Source organism: Phocoena phocoena, chromosome 2 (genome assembly GCF_963924675.1).
Source record: "Phocoena phocoena chromosome 2, mPhoPho1.1, whole genome shotgun sequence".
NCBI lineage: Eukaryota > Metazoa > Chordata > Mammalia > Artiodactyla > Phocoenidae > Phocoena > Phocoena phocoena.
In genome coordinates, this window is record NC_089220.1 from 107,109,322 (window position 1) to 107,129,009 (window position 19,688).

Below are 19,688 nucleotides of genomic sequence, written 5' to 3' on the forward strand. Positions count from 1 at the left end.
GCTCTGCAACAAGAGAAGCCACCGCAATGAGAAGCACATGCACCGCAACAAAGAGTAGCCCCCACGCGCAGCTACGAAGAAGACCCAACGTAACCAAAAACAAATAAATAAAATATAAATAAATTTATTTTTAAAAATTAACAGATTATCTCCACTGTGCAAAGAAAAAATACATTAAGATTCATTTTAGGGACTTCTCTGGTGGCACAGTGGTTAAGAATCTACCTGCCAGGCTTCCCTGGTGGCGCAATGGTTGAGAGTCCACCTGCCAATGCAGGGGACACGGGTTCGTGCCCAGGTCCGGGAAGATCCCACGTGCCGCGGAGTGGCTAGGCCCGTGAGCCATGGCCGCTGAGCCTGCGCGTCCGGAGCCTGTGCTCCGCAACGGGAGAGGCCACAACAGTGAGAGGCCCGCGTATCGCAAAAAAAAAAAAAAAAGAATCTACTTGCCAATGCAGGGGACACGGTTTGATCCCTGGTGTGGGAAGATCCCACATGCCACGGAGCAACTAAGCCTGTGTGCCACAACTACTGAACCCGTGTGCCACAACTACTGAAGCCCACATACCTAGAGCCTGTGTTCCACGCCAAGAGAAGCCACCACAATGAGAAGCCCATGCACCGCAAGGAAGAGTAGCCCCCGCAACTACAGAAAGCCCATGTGCAGCAATGACGACCCAACGTAGCCAAAAATAAACAAATTTTTTAAAAAAGATTCATTTTAATACAGCCAAATATGTGCTTGCTAAATATAGGCTATAATATCTTCATTATTTTTGAATTGGCTGATTTCTATCTAGAATGTGAAAAATAACAAATTTGCTCTTAAGATCCAGTGACACCTGGTATTTAAAGAAATACTAACTCAACACTTCAGAAATTAACCAGGATTTCAACTAAATACCTGAATTCTAATACTGTAGAAGTTTAATTGTCTACTTAAATTTCCTGGAAATTTTACGTCTTATACAATCATTATTTCTTCATTAACTAAAGAGAACGAATTAGTGTATTATATATGTCAGGAGACCTGGGTTCCAGTGTGACTCATTAGCTATACAATCTAGATCAAGTCTCTTAGTCTCTCTGCACTTAAGTAGTCTCAGCTGTAAAATGAAAAAGTCTAACTAGACCATTTCCATGTTTTCTTTTACTTTATGATTCCATAATCCATGAAACTCAAGAAACATAAGCATTAACCAGATGGATCCCATTAAAGACAAAGCGAGCTTACGTATTGATTGACTTGGAGAGCAGCTATCTTTGGAAAACCTAAGTGCTTTCACACAAACACATCATTCCTCGTGTCTATTTTTATTTAACTAGGTGAAAAAGCAAACAAAATCCATCAAACATGGAGTTATTAAACAATTTTTGCATCATACTAAAGATGACTGGAATATTTGGATGTCACAATACCAATTAAGTTAACATGTTTAGAAAACAGAAGGTGTCCTAGAAATCCAGACAGGACAATTTTAAAGCCAACTGAAAGAGGATTCTAACAATTACTACTCAGGCTATGTGATAAACAGTGCCTCAGGACAGCATTCTATTGCTTTTAAAATAGATATTTCCACTCTGAATCCAAACTGGAAATATCAGGCAACTACAGCAGTACCCATGATATCTCTTCCTACTCAAACGTTGCCAGCTCAAGTTTCTAGATGGCCTTCAACAAATGTAACAGGAAGAAGCAAATACTGAAGATGGCAGCCAAGAAATGTGTATAGCTGAAACCTGCACAACTATAAAATGTAAGTGGCAAAGGATCTTAACTTTAGTGACAGTTCAGAAATCCTGAATTTAGATCGCCTATCAAGCCCCTTTACCACCTGCAACTGTCATGTGAACAGTACCACATTTAGCTCACACTTCCTAATGCCCAATTACATATCTCAAAGAATTAAAGCACCTGTCAATTAACACCTAATGACCTAGTATCAATCTTTTTGAAAGGGAAACTTGAGACTCTGAACAATGCTTCCAATTACATCTCATTGTTAGAAAAATCTCTTTTCAAAACTACCCCCAGGAATTATTTCATACATTAAGTTTCTAAAAAAGAAAAAAATACTCAAGGTTTGGGGTGTGAGGGAGGGATAAATTGGCAGAGCACAGAGGACTTTTAGGGCATTGAAAATACTCTGTAATGGGCCAATATCACTGATGAACATAGATGCAAAAATCCTCAACAAAATACTAGCAAACAGACTCCAACAGCACATTAAGAGGATCATACACCATGATCAGGTGGGGTTTATTCCAGGAGTGCAAGGATTCTTCAATATACGCAAATCAATCAACATGATACACCATATTAACAAATTGAAGGAGAAAAACCATATGGTCATCTCAATAGGTGCAGAGAAAGCTTTTGACAAAATTCAATACCCATTTATGATAAAAACCCTGCAGAAAGTAGGCATAGAGGGAACTTTCCTCAACATAATAAAGGCCATATATGACAAACCCACAGCCAACATCATCCTCAATGGTGAAAAACTGAAAGCATTTCCACTAAGATCAGGAACAAGACAAGGTTGCCCACTCTCACCACTCTTATTCAACATAGTTTTGGAAGTTTTAGCCACAGCAATCAGAGAAGAAAAGGAAATAAAAGGAATCCAAATCAGAAAAGAAGAAGTAAAGCTGTCACTGTTGGCAGATGACATGATACTATACATAGAGAATCCTAAAGATGCTACCAGAAAACTACTAGAGCTAATCAATGAATCTGGTAAAGTAGCAGGATACAAAATTAATGCACAGAAATCTCTGGCATTCCTATACACTAATGATGAAAAATCTGAAAGTGAAATCAAGAAAACACTCCCATTTACCACTGCAACAAAAAGAATAAAATATCTAGGAATAAACCTACCTAAGGAGACAAAAGACTTGTATGCAGAAAATTATAAGACACTGATGAAAGAAATTAAAGATGATACAAATAGATGGAGAGATATACCATATTCTTGGACTGGAAGAATCAACACTGTGAAAATGACTCTACTACCCAAGGCAATCTACAGATTCAATGCAATCCCTATCAAACTACCACTGGCATTTTTCACAGAACTAGAACAAAAAATTTCACAATTTGTATGGAAACACAAACGACCCCGAATAGCCAAAGCAATCTTGAGAACGAAAAATGGAGCTGGAATAATCAGGCTTCCTGACTTCAGGCTACACTCCAAAGCTATAGTAATCAAGACAGTATGGTACTGGCACAAAAACAGAAATATAGATCAATGGAACAGGATAGAAAGCCCACCTTCATGAAGAACCTAGGGGTAAGACAGGAATAAAGACACAGACCTACAAGAGAATGTACTTGAGGATATGGGGAGGGGGAAGGGTAAGCTGTGACAAAGTGAGAGAGTGGCAGGGACATATATACACTACCAAACGTAAAATAGATAGCTAGTGGGAAGCAGCCGCATAGCACAGGGAGATCAACTCGGTGCTTTGTGACCACCTAGAGGGGTGGAATAGGGAGGGTGGGAGGGAGGGAGACGCAAGAGGGAAGAGATATGGGAACATATGTATATGTATAACTGATTCACTTTGTTATAAAGCAGAAACTAACACACCATTGTAAAGCAATTATACTCCAATAAAGATGTAAAAAAAAAAAAAGAAAATACTCTGTATATTAAAAGGATGAATAATTGTTACTGTACATTTTTCCAAACCCATAGTAAGTACAGAACAAAGAATGAACCCTAAATTAAACTACAGACTTTGGGAAATTATGATTTGTCTATGTAGGTTCATCAATTATAACAAATGTACCACTTGGGTAGGGGATATTGATAATGGGGGAGGCTATGCATGTGTGGGAACACATATGGGAAATCTCTGTACCTTACTCTTAGTTTTACTGTGAACCTAAAACTGCTCTAAAAAGTAAAGTCGTTTAAAAAACACCACATTAACATTTTTAGAATAGAAAACATCTTAATAAAACAACTGGACAGGGACTTCCCTGGTGGTGCAGTGGTTAAGAATCCCCTTTGGCAGGGGACACAGGTTTGATCCCTGGTCTGGGAAGATCCCACATACCGTGGAGTAACTAAGCCCATGCACCACAACTACTGAGCCTGCGCTCAAGAGCTCGCAAGCTGCAACTAGTGACCCCACAGGCCTAGAGCCCATGCTCAGCAACAGGAGAAGCCACCGCAATGAGAAGCCCATGCACTGCAACAAAGAGTAGCCCCCCCCACCACAATGAGAAAGCCCATGCGCAGCAACAAAGACCCAATGCAGCCAAAAATGAATAATAAATAAATAAAATTAAAAGAAAAACAGAACTGGACATCCTTGTGCAATAATATGAATATAGACACAGTCCTTAAACCTTCTACAAAAACTCAAATGGATCTTACAACTCAGTGTAAAATGCAAAACTATATAAACTCTCAAAGATAGCATAGGAGAAAATCTATGTGCCCTTGGGTTTGGCAATGAGTTTATAGATACAACACCAAAAGCATGCTCAATGAAAGAAAAACTTGTAAAGCTGGACTTTATTAAAACTAAAAACTTTCATACTGTTAAAGACACTGCTAAGGGAATAAAAAGACAAGCCACAGATTGGAAAAAAATATTTGCCAAAAATATAACTGATAAAGGATTCCTATCCAAAATATACAATGAACACTTAAAACCCAACAATAAGAAACAATTTAACAATGGGCAAAAAGAGCTGAACAGGCATCTCACCAAAGAATATACATAGATGGCAAACAAGCATATAAAAAGGCAGTTCAGGGGCTTCCCTGGTGGAGCAGTGGTTGAGAATCCACCTGCTGATGCAGGGGACACGGGTTCGTGCCCTGGTCCGGGAGGATCCCACATGCTGCGGAGTGGCTAGGCCCGTGAGCCATGGCTGCTGAGCCTGCGCGTCCGGAGCCTGTGCTCCGCAATGGGAGAGGCCACAACAGTGAGAGGCCTGCGTACCGTGAAAAAAAAAAAAAGGCAGTTCAACACTGTATGTCATTAGGAAATTACAAATTAAAACACCTATTAGAAAGGCTCAAGTACAAAAAACTGACGATATCAAATTCTAGCAAGTACTCAGAGCAACAGGAACACTCATTCATTGGTGATGGGAATGCATATAACCACTCCGAAAGACAGTTTCACAGTTTCCTACAAAATTAAACATAGTCTTATCATACAACCCAGCAATCACACTTGTTCTTTACCCAAAGGAGCTGAAAGCTTACGTACACACAAAACCCTGCACATGCCACCCCCCCCAAAAAAATGGAAGCAACTAAGATGTCCTTCTATAGTTGAAGGGATAAACAAACTGTTACATCCATATAATACAAAATTATTCAGCAATAAGCGGACAGAAGCTAGGAGACTGGTACAAGATGGCAGAGTAGAAGGACATGCACTCACTCCCTCTTGAGAGAACACCGGAGTCACAACTAACTGCTGAACAATCATCGACAGGAAGACACTGGAACTCACCAGAAAAGATACCCCACATCCAAAGACAAAGGAGAAGCCGTAATGAGATGATAGGAGGGGCACAATCACAATAAAATCAAATTCCATAACTACTGGGTGGGAGACTCACAAACTGGAGAACACTTATACCACAGAAGTCCACAGAAGTCCACTGGAGTGAAGGTTTTGAGCCCCACGTCAGGCTTCCCAACCTGGGGTTCCAGCAACGGGAGGAGGAATTCCTAGAGAATCAGACTTTGAAGGCTAGTGGGATTTGACTGCAGGATTTTGACAGGACTGGGGAAAACATAGGCTCCACTCTTGTAGGGCACACACAAAGAAGTGTGTGCAGCGGGACCGAGGGGAAGGAGCGGTGACTCCATAGAAGACTGAACCAGACCTACCTGCTAGTATTGGAGGCAGAGGCAGGTGGTGGCTGTGGCTCACCATGGGGACAAGGACACTGGCAGCAGAAGTTCTGGGAAGTACTCCTTGGCGTGAGCCCTCCTAGAGTCCACCATTAGCCAAAGAGCCAGGTAGGCTCCAGTGTTGGGTCGCCTCAGGCCAAACAAACAACAGGGAGGGAACCCAGCCTCACCCATCAGCAGACAAGCAGATAAAAGTTTTACTGAGCTCTGCCCTCCAGAGCAACACCCAGTTCTACCCACCAGTCCCTCCCAACAGGAAGCTTGCACAAGCCTCTTAGATAGCCTCATCCACCAGAGGGTAGACAGCAGAAGCAAGAAGAACTACAATTCTGCAGCCTATGGAAGGAAAACCCCATTCACAGAAAGATACACAAGATGAAAAGTCAGAGGACTTTGTATCAGATGAAGGAACAAGATAAAACCCAAGAAAAACAATTAAATGAAGTGCAGATAGGCAACCTTCCAGAAAAAGAATTCAGAATAACTACAGTGAAGATGATGCAGGACCTCGGAAAACGATGGAGGCAAAGATCGAGAAGATGCAAGAAACGTTTAACAAACACCTAGAAGAATTAAAGAATAAACATCTAGAAGAATTAAAGAACAAAGAGAGATGAACAATGCAATCACTGAAAAGAAAAATACACTAGAAGGAATCAACAGCAGAATAACTGAAGCAGAAGAAGGGATACGTGATCTGGAAGACAGAATGGTGGAATTCACTGCTGCTGGAACAGAATAAAGAAAAAAGAATGAAAGGAAATGAAGACAGCCTAAGAGACCTCTGGGACAACATTAAACGTAACAACACTTGCATTATAAGTGTCCCAGAAGGAGAAGAGAGAGAGAAAGGACCTGAGAAAATACCTGAAGAGATTATAGTTGAAAACTTCCCTAACATGGGAAAGGAAATAGCCACCCAAGTCCAGGAAGCACAGAGAGTCCCAAGCAGGAGAAACCCAAGGAGAAACACACTGAGACACATAGTGATCAAACTAACAAAAATTAAAGACAAAGAAAAATTATTGAAAGCAAAAAAGGAAAAACGACAAATAACATAAGGGAACTCCCATAAGGTTAACAGCTGATTTCTCAGCAGAAACTCTACAAGCCAGAAGGGAGTGGCACGATATATTTAAAGTGATGAAAGGGAAGAACCTACAACCAACATTACTCTACCCAGCAAGGATCTCATTCAGATTCGAGGGAGAAATCAGAAGCTTTACAGACAAGCAAAAGCTAAGAGAATTCAGCACCACCAAACCAGCTCTACAACAAATGCTAAAGGAACTTCTCTAAGTGGGAAACACAAGAGAAGGAAAAGACCTACAATAACAAACCTGTAACAATTAAGAAAATGGTACTAGGAACATACATATCGATAATTACCTTAAATGTGAATGGATTAAATGCTCCAACCAAAAGACACAGGCTCGCTGAATGGATACAAAAACAAGACCCATATATATGCTGTCTACAAGAGACCCACTTCAGACCTAGGGACACATACAGACTGAAAGTGAGGGGATGGAAAAAGATATTCCATGCAAAAGGAAATCAAAAGAAAGCTGGAGTAGCAATACTCATATCAGATAAAATAGACTTTAAAATAAAGACTGTTACAAGAGATAAGGAGGGAGACTACATAATGATCAAGTGATCAATCCAAGAAGAAGGTATAACAATTATAAATATATATGCACCCAACACAGGAGCACCTCAACATATAAGGCAACTGCTAACAGCTATAAAAGAGAAAATCAACAGTAACACAATAATAGTGGGGGACCTTAACACCTCACTTACACCAATGGACAAATCATCCAAACAGAAAATAAGGAAACACAAGCTTTCAATGACACAATAGACCAGACAGATTTAACTGGTATTTATTGGACATTCCTCCAAAAACAGCAGATTACACTTTCTTCTCAAGTGCACATGGAACATTCTCCAGGATAGATCACATCCTGGATCACAAACCAGGCCTTGGTAAATTTAAGAAAATTGAAATCATATTAAGCATCTTTTCTGACCACAGCGCTATGAGATTAGAAATCAATTACAGGGAAAAAAACGTAAAAAACACAAACACATGGAGACTAAACAATATGTTACTAAATAACCAAGACATCACTGAATAAATTAAAGAGCAAATCAGAAAATATCTAGAGACAAATTACAATGAAAACACAATGATCCAAAACCTATGGGATGCAGCAAAAGCAGTTCTAAGAGGGAAGTTTATAGCAATACAAGCCTACCTCAAGAAACAAGAAAAATCTCAAATAAACCATCTAAACTTACACCTAAAGGAACTAGAGAAAGAAGAAGAAACAAAACCCAAAATTAGTAGAAGGAAAGAAATCATAAAAATCAGAGCAAAATAAATGAAATAGAAACGAAGAAAACAATAGCAAAGATAAATAAAACTAAAAGCTGGTTCTTTGAGAAGATAAAAAAAAATTGATAAACCTTTAGCCAGACTCATCAAGAAAAAGAGGGAGAGGACTCAAATCAATAAAATTAGAAATGAAAAAGAAGTCACAACGGACACCACAGAAATACAAAGCATCCTAAGAGATTACTACAAGCAACTCTATGCCAATAAAATGGACAACCTGGAAGAAATGGACAAATTCATAGAAAGGTATAAACTTCCAAGCCTGAATGAGGAAGAAATAGAAAATATGAACAGACCAATCACAAGTAATGAAATTGAAACTGTGATTAAAAATCTTCCAACAAACCAAAGTCCAGGACCAGATGCCTTCACAGGCGAATTCTATCAAACATTTAGAGAAGAGCTAACACCCATCCTTCTCAAAGTCTTCCAAAAAATTGTAGAGGAAGGAACACTCCTAAACTCATTCTATGAGGCCACCATCACCCTGGTACCAAAACCAGACAAAGATACTACAAAAAAAGAAAATTACAGACCAATATCACTGATGAATATAGATGCAAAAATCCTCAACAAAATACTAGCAAGGGCTTCCCTGGTGGCGCAGTGGTTGAGAGTCCACCTGACAATGCAGGGGACACGGGATCATGCACCGGTCTGGGAAGATCCCACATGCCACAGAGTGGCTGGGCCCGTGAGCCATGGCCGCTGAGCCTGCGCATCCGGAGCCTGTGCTCCGCAACGGGAGAGGCCACAACAGTGAGAGGCCTGCGTACCGCAAAAAAACAAAAAAGAAAAAAAATACTAGCAAACAGAATCCAACAACACATTAAAAGGATCATACAGCATGATCAAGTGGATTTATCCCAGGGATGCAAGGATTCTTCAGTATACGCAAATCAATCAATGTGATACACCATATTAACAAATTGAAGGAGAAAAACCATATGATCATCTCAGTTGATGCAGAAAAGGCTTTTGACAAAATTCAACACCCATTTATGATAAAAACTCTCCAGAAAGTGGGCATAGAGGGAACCTACCTCAAAATAATAAAGGCCATATATGACAAGCCCACAGCAAACATCATTCTCAATGGTGAAAAACTGAAAGCATTTCCTCTAAGACCAGGACCAAGACAAGGATGTCAACTCTCGCCACTATTATTCAACAGTTTTGGAAGTCCTAGCCACGACAATAAGAGATGAAAAAGAAATAAAAGGAATACAAATTGGAAAGGAAAAAGTAAAACTGTCACTGTTTGCAGATGACATGATACTATACATAGAGAATCCTAAAGATGCCACCAGAAAATTACTAGAGCTAATCAATGAATTTGGTAAAGTTGCAGGATACAAAATTAATGCACAGAAATCTCTGGCATTCCTATATACTAACAATGAAAGATCAGAAAGAGAAATTAAGCAAACAATCCTATTCACAACTGCGACAAAAAGAATAAAATACCTAGGAATAAACCTACCTAAGGAGGTAAAAGACCTGTACTCAGAAAACTATAAGACACTGATGAAAGAAATCAAAGATGACACAAACAGATGGAGAAATATACCATGTTTTTGGATTGGAAGAATCAATATTGTGAAAATGACTATACTACCCAAAGCAATCTACAGATTCAATGCAACCCCTATCAAACGACCAGTGGCATTTTTGCAGAACTAGAATAAAAAATCTTAAAATCTGTATGGAGAAACAAAAGACCCCGAATAGCCAAAGCAGTCTTGAGGGAAAAAAATGGAGCTGGAGGAATCAGACTCCCTGACTTCAGACTATACTACAAAGCTATAGTAATCAAGACAATATGGTACTGGCACAAAACCAGAAATACAGATCAATGGAACAGGATAGAAAGCCCAGAGATAAACCCATGCACCTATGGTCAATTAATCTATGACAAAGGAGGCAAGGATATACAATGGAGAAAAGACAGTCTCCTCAATAAGCAGTGCTGGGAAAAATGGACAGCTACATGTAAAAGAATGAAATTAGAAAACGCCCTAACACCATACACAAAAATAAACTCAAAATGGATTAGAGACCTAAATGTAAGACTGGACACTATAAAACTCTTAGAGGAAAACATAGGAAGAACACTCTTTGACACAAATCACAGCAAGATCTTTTTTGACCCACCTCCTAGAGTAATGGAAGTAAAAACAAAAATAAACAAATGGGACCTAATGAAACTCAAAAACTTTTGCAAAGCAAAGGAAACTACAAACAAGATGAAAAGACAACCCTCAGAATGGGAGAAAATATTTGCAAACAAATCAACAGACACAGGTTTAATCTCCAAAATATATAAACAGCTCATGCAGCTCAATATTAAAAAAACAAACAACCCAATCCAAAAATGGGCAGAAGACCTAAATAGACATTTCTCCAAAGACGACATACTGATGGAGAGGAAGCACATGAAAAGCTGCTCAATATTAGAGAAATGCAAATCAAAACTACAATGAGGTATCACCTCACACCAGTTAGAATGGGCATCATCAGAAAATCTACAAACAACAAATGCTGGAGAGGGTGTGGAGAAAAGGGAACCCTCTTGCACTGTTGGTGGGAATGTAAATTGATACAGCACTATGGAGAACAGTATGGAGGTTCCTTAAAAAACTAAAAATAGAATTACCATATGACCCAGCAATCCCACTACTGGGCATATACCCAGAGAAAAACATAATTCAAAGAGACACATGCACTCCAATGTTTACTGTAGCACTATTTACAATAGCCAGGTCATGGAAGCAACCTAAATGCCCATCGACAGACGAATGGATAAAGAAGATGTGGTACATATATACAATGGAATATTACTCAGCCATAAAAAGGAATGAAATTGGGTCATTTGTAGAGACGTGGATGAATCTAGAGACTGTCATAGAGTGAAGTTAGTCAGAAAGAGAAAAACAAATATTGTTTATTAACGTGTATATGTGGAACCTAGAAAAATGGTACAGATGAACTGGTTTGAAGGACAGAAATAGAGACACAGATGTAGAGAACAAACATATGGACACCAACGGGGGAAAGTGGTGGGGGGAGGGGTAGGTGGTGGTATGAATTGGGAGACTGGGATTGACATATATACACTAATATGTATAAAGTAAATAACTAATAAGAACCTGCTGTATAAAAAATAAATAAAATTCAAAAATTCAAAAAAAAGAAAAAAAAGGACAGGAGCTATCAAGCCACAATAAGACATGGAGGAACCTTAAATGCATATTACTAAGTAAAAGAAACCAATCTAAAACAAAGCTACAGGGACTTCCCTGGTGGTGCAGTGGCTAGGAATCCGCCTGCCAACGCAAGGGACACGGGTTCGATCCCTGGTCCAGAAAGATCCCACATGCCACAGAGCAACTAAGCCCGCGTGCCGCAACCACTGAAGCCCGAGCGGTGCAACAAGAGAAGCCAGTGCAATAAGAAGCCTGCGCGTCGCAACGAAGACCCAACGCAGCCAAAAACAAACAAACAAACAAAAAACTACATACAGACTTCCCTGGTGGCACAGTGGTTAAGAATCTGCCTGTCAAAGCAGGGGACATGGGTTCGAGGCCTGGTCCATGAAGATCCCACATGCCGCAGAGCAACTAACTAAGCCCGTGTGCCACAACTACTGAGCCTGTGCTCTAGAGCCTGTAAGCCACAGCTGCTAAACCCACGTGCCACAACTACTGAAGCCTGTGCCTGGAGCCCATGCTCTGCCACAAGAGAAGCCACTGCAATGAGAAGCCCACACACCACAACGAAGAGTAGCCCCCGCTCTCTGCAACCAGAGAAATGTGCAGCAACGAAAATCCAACACAGCCAAAAATTAATTAATTAATTAATTTTTTAAAAGCTACATACTATATGATTCCAATTGTATGAAATTTTGGAAAAGGCAAACTATAGAGACAGTAAAAAGGTCAGTGTTTGTCAGGAATTCTGGAGGAAAAAGAGGAGGGATGAATAGGTAAAATGGGATTTTTTTCCGGTGGTAAAACTATTCTGTATGAAACTGTAATGGTGGGTACATGTTATTATACATTTGTTATAACCCACAGAACCGTGCAACACAAAGCGTGAACCTAATGAAAACTATGGATAATAATAATGTATCAATATTGGTTCATTAATCGTAACTAACATAGCACACTAATGCAAGATGTTAATAATGGGGGAGGGACTTCCCTGGTGGCGCAGTGGTTAAGAATCCGCCTGCCAATGCAGGAGACACAGGTTTGAGCCCTGGTCCACAAGATCCCACATGCTGCAGAGCAACTAACCCATGTGCCACAACTACTGAGCCTGCACTCTAGAGCCCGCGAGCCACAACTACTGAGCCCACATGCCACAGCTACTAAAGCCCACGCACTCTAGGGCCTGTGCTCCACAAGAAGAGAAGCCACTGCAGGGAGAAGCCTGCACACCACAACGAAGAGTAGCCCCCACTGGCCACAACTACAGAAAGCCCACACACAGCAATGAAGACCCAACCCAGCCAAAAATAAATAAATAAATGTTTTTTTAAAATGGGAGAAAATGGGGGGGAACTGGTTGGGAATTAAGTGGATATGAAGGGAGATAAAACTCTCCACCTGCTCAATTTTTTTGTAAATCTAAAACTGTTCAAAAAAATAGTCTTAATTTTTTTTTAAAAAGTTGGGCACCCACAATCTCAAAGAGTACCTATTGCTACTTTAAACTACAGAAATCCTAGCAAAGTTGAAAAAAAAAACTAATAAAATCAAATTTGAATAAGCATTTAAATAAATTTAAATGAAAAGAAATTAACTTTTTCTTTTTTTTTTTTTTTGGCCACGCGGTGCAGTTTGCAGGATATTTCCCAACCAGAGATCGAACCCGGGCCCCCACAGTGAAAGCATGAAAGTGCCAAGTCCTAACCACTGGATTGCTAGGGAATTCCTGAAAAGAAATTAACTTTAATCTCCTTGCCTTTTTATTGGCTTGGTCATATCTCTGCTCACTAGCACATACATCAGAGAGTGACCTCTAGGAAAGAGAGAAGAAATCCAGCTGGGAAACTGCTTCACCACAGTTATGGTTAGCAATCTAGCCTGAAAAACTGAAATTTGGTAATCATCATGGACACTCAAGCGTGCGCGCGCACACACACACACACACACACACAACTTAAAACATTTTCACATCATTCACTGATGCCAACAGACAATTTAAAGTGTATTTATAAATCTATCAAGATGGATGTAATGTGTGATACTCTCATTCAGAAGTCCAAAAGTCCTCAATGCCTCTTCTTCTAGGTTAAAGAATTAGAAAGTGAAAACTACAGAAACCAATGTGGTCCAATGCTGTTGTTTCTTAGAAAATTTATGTGACATTTTGATGGAGACACCAAACCGCAGCATTTTGATAGGCTTACCCAGCACCCAGAGGTGTTACACCAAGTTCTCCTTGACAGCCAGGGCAATGGCTACCTGTTCACTCAGCTTCTCTGGCCAAGACAAAATCCAAGAGAATTCCCCTTTCCCCAATATGTCTATGCCTCCATAGTGATGGGTGAGCAATTAATGAAGAACAATTCCCATCCCTGACACCCCAGCCCCTGCCATAACTACACTGCCTACTTGGAGCTTCTGGGTGAGGAACAGACTACAAGGGCAGTTTATCTGTTTTCCCACATCACCAGAACATTCCTATTGCAGACACAGCATGGCTCTCTTCTATCCAGAAGACTCTCTCTTCAGATAATTTCTGGGATATCATACCACTTTTACTTTATAGTTTTTCAAAGATGCCTGGGTCTTTCTGGTCCATGCTAAGTGCCCGACTACTGTAACCTGAACTAGACACATTCTTTTCCAGCTCAGTAAATCCAAAAGCCTGTGCTCAGGAGTATTAAAGATTCAAACTGAAAAGTGACAAGTATGTGCCCTCTGAACTGTGACAAGTATGTGCCCTCTGAACTGTATGGTATCACTTAGATGAAAACTATAGCAATTGGCATAAGGTAAAGGCAAAACTCACTACTCAAAGAGTAAGTTTAAGTGGATTCATCAGTAAATAAAAAAAAACAACAGAAACTTCTCTTCTGGTTGTAGTATCAGAGGAAAAAAAGGATTTATTCTATATCTCCATAATCCATTTTTTTAGCAACTTCTACCAATAAGTGGACTGTGGTGAGCACTAATGACAAGAATGGTTTATTAAGCAAATGATGACAAAGATGTATGAAACTATCTCATGTTCAGATAGTCTGAAATAACAATTACCAATGTCTGTGATCCTTCTGCATAATTCAATATAAAATGCAAGTTCTTTTAGTAACAGGTTCACCGGTATAGCTGAAATTATATAACCTAAATCTACTGAGGGTTTTTATGTAAAAAAAAAAAAATCTGATAAATTCAAAGCCACAAAACATGAAGGGGTGAGGGAACAGGAATCTGAAGCAGATGGCATCTCTCTAATTTTTTTTCCCCGAGTCCATCTTGAACACAGTCCCAATAATGTCAAAATCCAATTTAGCTCTCCAAATAAGTAACCTACAAAATATAAAATGCTAATTCTGAAGTAAATTCATTCTTTTTTCTTTTTCTTCCCAGCTTCTCAAAGTTTCTATATTAGGCAGAAATGAGCAGAGACAAGTTAGATGTTCAATAGAGAAAAACTATCGTTCCACAAATTCTTACGTTCTTTCATGAAAATCTACTTCCACTTATTTGAAGCCATTGAAGCAGTTTCTATCAAGATTGGTGGTAATAAAATCTGCCTATGATATCAGCCTTTTTTTCTGGATACAATGATTATTTATCTTTATTAGAGAGCAAATCATAGTCCAAAAAGAAATAAGCTCTAAAATAGAAACAAGCTCTGGAAGAATACTCATTTGGTTTGAGGAAAGCACTGCCTGGCATTTTTTAAACATTTCCACAGTAACTCACTCCTGATTTGGCAGCACCAATAAAGTTAACTGTACTTTGTTCATTATATATTCTAGTATGGTATACAAACCTTCCCAATCTTTCCTAAAGTTTTCTGAGATCATCCAAGACACAGACATTAAAGGAAGGTTTAGTCATTTTTAGATTTCCTGACCAGCAAATTCCATAACTGACAATTGCAAAGATCTGTGGAATGGCCACATACTTTGTTTAAGTGGAAAAGGTCACTGACAAAAGCATTATCTGTAACAGTCTCTATTATTGCCCACATTTTAAATATACCTTTTTCCAGCTAGTATCCTAACTCTTATACCAAAATGAATTATTTATTAAAGTGTTATGAGAAGATAGGGAAAAAAATGGGAACTTCTCATGGCTTTACCAAAGCAAGATAATATCTCAACTTTAAGATTCAAAAGATACTGAAAAATAATGATCCAGGAAGACGCAGTTAAACGCTTACATATACACTAAAGACTTTACAGTGTACAGAAAAGCCACTTAGAACGTTGAATAACCTTATAAAACATGTAGTAAAAACATAATTAGATACCTTATTAATAATCTTAAATATATTCATCCATTTATCAATTTGACCAGTATTTATTCGGTGCCGATTATGTAGCTGCAGTGGTGGATAAAATTTAAAATAGTATTTCTACCTCAAGAAGCATGCAACATAGCTGGACAGTTTTATTTTTTATTTTATTTTTTTGCGGTACGCGGGCCTCTCACTATTGTGGCCTCTCCCGTTGCGGAGCACAGGCTCCGGACGCGCAGGCTCGGCGGCCATGGCTCATGTGCCCAGCCACTCCGCGGCATGTGGGATCTTCCCAGACCGGGGCACGAACCCATGTCCCCTGCATCGGCAGGCGGACTCCCAACCACTGCGCCACCAGGGAAGCCCTAAAGGAAGTTATTTGATTTTTATCTTTTGAGTATAAAGTACATTAAAAAAATAATAATTAAAAATTACTGGGAATTTCCTGGCTGTCCAGTAGTTAAGACTTGGCACTTTCACTGCGGAGGCCCGGGTTCGATCCCTGGTCAGGGAACTAAGATCCCTAAAGCCACGCAGTGTGGCCCCCGCAAAAAAAAGAAAAAAAAATTACTAACTTCAAGTTACATCAAAAAGCAAACTACATTAGCTGAAAATCTGGCATATAATAGGTTACAAATAACTATATTGTTTTAAATCTACAAAACAAATGAATATAAAGACTTCAATGATGTGGGCTTCCCCCATGGCACAGTGGTTAGGAATCTGCCTGCCAACGTGGGGGACACAGGTTCGATCACTGTTCCGGGAAGATCCCACATGCTGTGGATCAACTAAGCCCGTGCACCACAACTAGTGAGCCCACGTGCCGCAACTACTGAAGCCCGCATGCCTGGAGCCCGTGCTCCACAACAAGAGAAGCCACTTCAATGAGAAGCCCATGCACGGCAACCTAGAGTAGCTCCCACTCGCTGCAACTAGAGAAAGCCTGCGCACAGCAACGAAGAGCCAATGCAGCCATAAATTAATTAATTGAATTTATTCTTTTAAAAAGTGGGGCTTCCCTGGTGGCGCAGTGGTTTAGAGTCCGCCTGCCAATGCAGGGGACGCAGGCTTGTGCCCCAGTGCGGGAGGATCCCACATGCCGCGGAGCGGCTGGGACCGTGGGCCATGGCCGCTGGGCCTGCGTGTCCGGAGCCTGTGCTCCGCGGCAGGAGAGGCCACAGCAGTGAGAGGCCCGCATACCACAAAAAAAAAAAAAAGTGATTAGCCTGGTACCTGACCAAAAAAAAAAAAAAAAGACTGTTTCTGAGATATATTTCCATATTATCATCACAAATGATTTAAAGGCAGAAATTCATTCCATTTGCATTTATTTTATAGAATATTATACATATAAAAATTCTATAAGTTTTGCTAATAGTTTAAATCTAATTAAGATGAGTCATACTACTTGTGATTTTATTCTTAAAATTATAACTACTTTCTTCTATTTTATGCCCCAATTTTAATTCTCTCCAGACATGTGATGTTAATTAAGATTTATATACATTACTTTTTAAATTTTTTTCTTACCAATCCGTATTACACACATCACAAATCTGAGAAAAACCTTTGAAACATTATTGGTCATTTCAGTTAATGCATATATTCTGCTTTATTTTTAAGAGTTTTAAGAAACTACTGATAACTGAATTTCATGCTACTTATGATCAATTTCTAGAAGCTACTGAAAGTCCTGTTGTATATATATGTTTTGGAATATTATCCAGTTCTGTTCCTATCTCAAACCTCATTCCACAAAACTGGGCTACCTTGACTGCATAAGATTACGATTATTAATAATTCATCTTTCAACTGGAAGGTGCTTCCATTTAAAGTGGACTGTTATTTAGATATATTACCCCCCCCTTACAATACTGATTAGAATTTTAACTCGTGTTACTTATGAAGAAACTGAATCTCTGGTAGGTTCCATGACTTGCCCAAGGCCAACAACTAGTCAGTGGCAGTCCCAGTTCAATCCCAGATTTACCTAACCTCAAAACCAATACTTCCACTTAACCACAATTATCTCCTTAAAAGATTATGAGGCAGGCTCAAAAGCAGGGAATCTTGTCTCTCCGAAGGTTCACGCAACTATTCTGAGACATTGATAACCACACAGTACCTACAATTCAGTCACTGATTGAAATATAAATGAAGAGGATCTGTGTGCTTCATTTAAACTAGGTCAAGCTCACTGGCAGGTAAGAAAGATGTTGGAAAAGGCTTGCCTCAACACGTCTTGCCTAGACCTCTGTATCTTTACGGTTCCCCCAGTCTATTTTTTAAAAACACGCATATCTACCAAATAAGGTTATGCCAGACCAGCTTACAGTTTGCTGGTTTCCAGAACTGCACTTTTCTAAAATAATTTAGACCAAACTTAATATTGAGCTGGGAGACTTGGTTGAATATGTCAATCTGGCACTTTCCGAACATTCGAAGTATCATTTGGGGCCACAAGCCCAGTTCCACCCTCTTTCTTTTACGCTGTGATGCCTACCCACTTGAGGAGGGGGCTACCGCCCCTGTGGGACACCGGGGCAAGAGAGCAGTTAAGGAAGAAGTGGGGGAAGCGCACGGAAGTTGGGAGGAGGGAGGTCTCCTTACCCACTCTTCTGCCCTAGCTCTGCCAAGGGCGGCTCCCCACGGTGCCCAGCCGACTCACAATCCCCGAAGCCGGGCTCTGTCCCAGAGGGGTGGGCAGAAAAAGCAGGCAATGGAAGTATGGGATTGCCCCATCCACCCCGCCGGGGTCCATGCTCTCCTTCTGGACCTAGAGGATGCTCCCTCTTTCAGAGCTAAACCTCCAGGTGGCAAACTCCCCGTCCACACCGCCCAAAGTCTTCTGCATCTGAGGGGGCGCCTCCTCCGCAACCTCAACACGGCCACCCGAAACTCTCCGCCAGCCGTCATCCCCAGCTCTTTCCTTCCACCCCCGCAACCCGCCAGGGGCACACACGCCGGCCTGCGCCCCACCCAGGATCTCCGCGCTCCCCTCCCCGAGCCGGAGAAGGGGCCCCCACCACCCCTCAGATACACACACACATCCTCAAGCTCCAGCCTCCCGGATCCCGTCGAAGCCGGAGAGAGTACCTGGCAGTGCTTCGGGGTACAGACGGGGCGGGCGCAGTCCCCTCCCGGAGGCGCCGAGTGCTTCTCTACCCACCCGCAGCTTTGGCTTCTCCAGTTCCCAGGAACCGGAGGGAGGAGAGGTGCGGGAGGGGAGGGGGAAGACGAGGAGCCGAGGGGCCGCAGAAGCCGAACCGGAACCTCTAGCGCTGGCCCCACCCTCGGCCCGGCGCAGAGCACCCTGGCGCTCCCAATAGGACAAACTTAAAGCAGGCAGTGAGAAATAGACACCACCACTTCCGGGTCATCCCCGCTACCGTCCCTCCTTAGCAACCGCGTGGGGTTGCTAAGCGGAAGTGCCTTCAAAGACAACCACCCCCATTACTTATGGGACTAACAGGAGGCAGCTGGGAGCGTGTACTCTTCTTTGGCAACACGCTCTTAGCTTCTGCTCCTGGTCTTGGGCTGAGCACGGGCTTCGCTGCCAAAGTCACGAAGCCAATCCTGCTTTTCCCTTCACCTATACTCCCCCTATCAGACCCCAGCCACTATTTACTCCTGTTCCCTCCCGCCTTGAATCCCGGGCGGACCTATTGGCTCCTGTTAAGGCGCTCTCAGGTCCCTCGTGGGAGTTACTTTCTGGCGGTTTAGCAAGCATCTCCCTCTTGTGGATTTTCAGTTGTGTTTCTACTGAGCTTTTAAAGTCTCCTCCAATGTTATGAAACCTTTTTCTTGCACTTCGTTCTCCTGTGATAGCCCCTGAAACCGAATGGTGAGAAAGTTTTGTCTTCACCTATCTCTTTTGTAAGGATTGCACGTGCTTGTGTATGATC

The 19,688-nt window shown here is 41.1% G+C and overlaps 1 protein-coding gene across 2 annotated transcripts in view; it reads right to left on the minus strand.

Annotated features, from left to right (window-relative positions):
• Positions 1–19,110, minus strand: part of CSNK1G1 (casein kinase 1 gamma 1) — a 145,096-nt gene extending 125,986 nt beyond the window's left edge. Inside the window, exon 1 of one of the 2 annotated variants that reach the window (XM_065872150.1) lies at positions 18,880–18,958. The gene's annotated coding sequence lies outside the window, so the exon portion shown is untranslated. Of the gene's footprint in view, positions 1–18,879 lie in introns of both variants that reach the window. The other variant, XM_065872153.1, reaches the window with a different exon arrangement.
• Between the last annotated feature and the right edge of the window lie 578 nt (positions 19,111–19,688).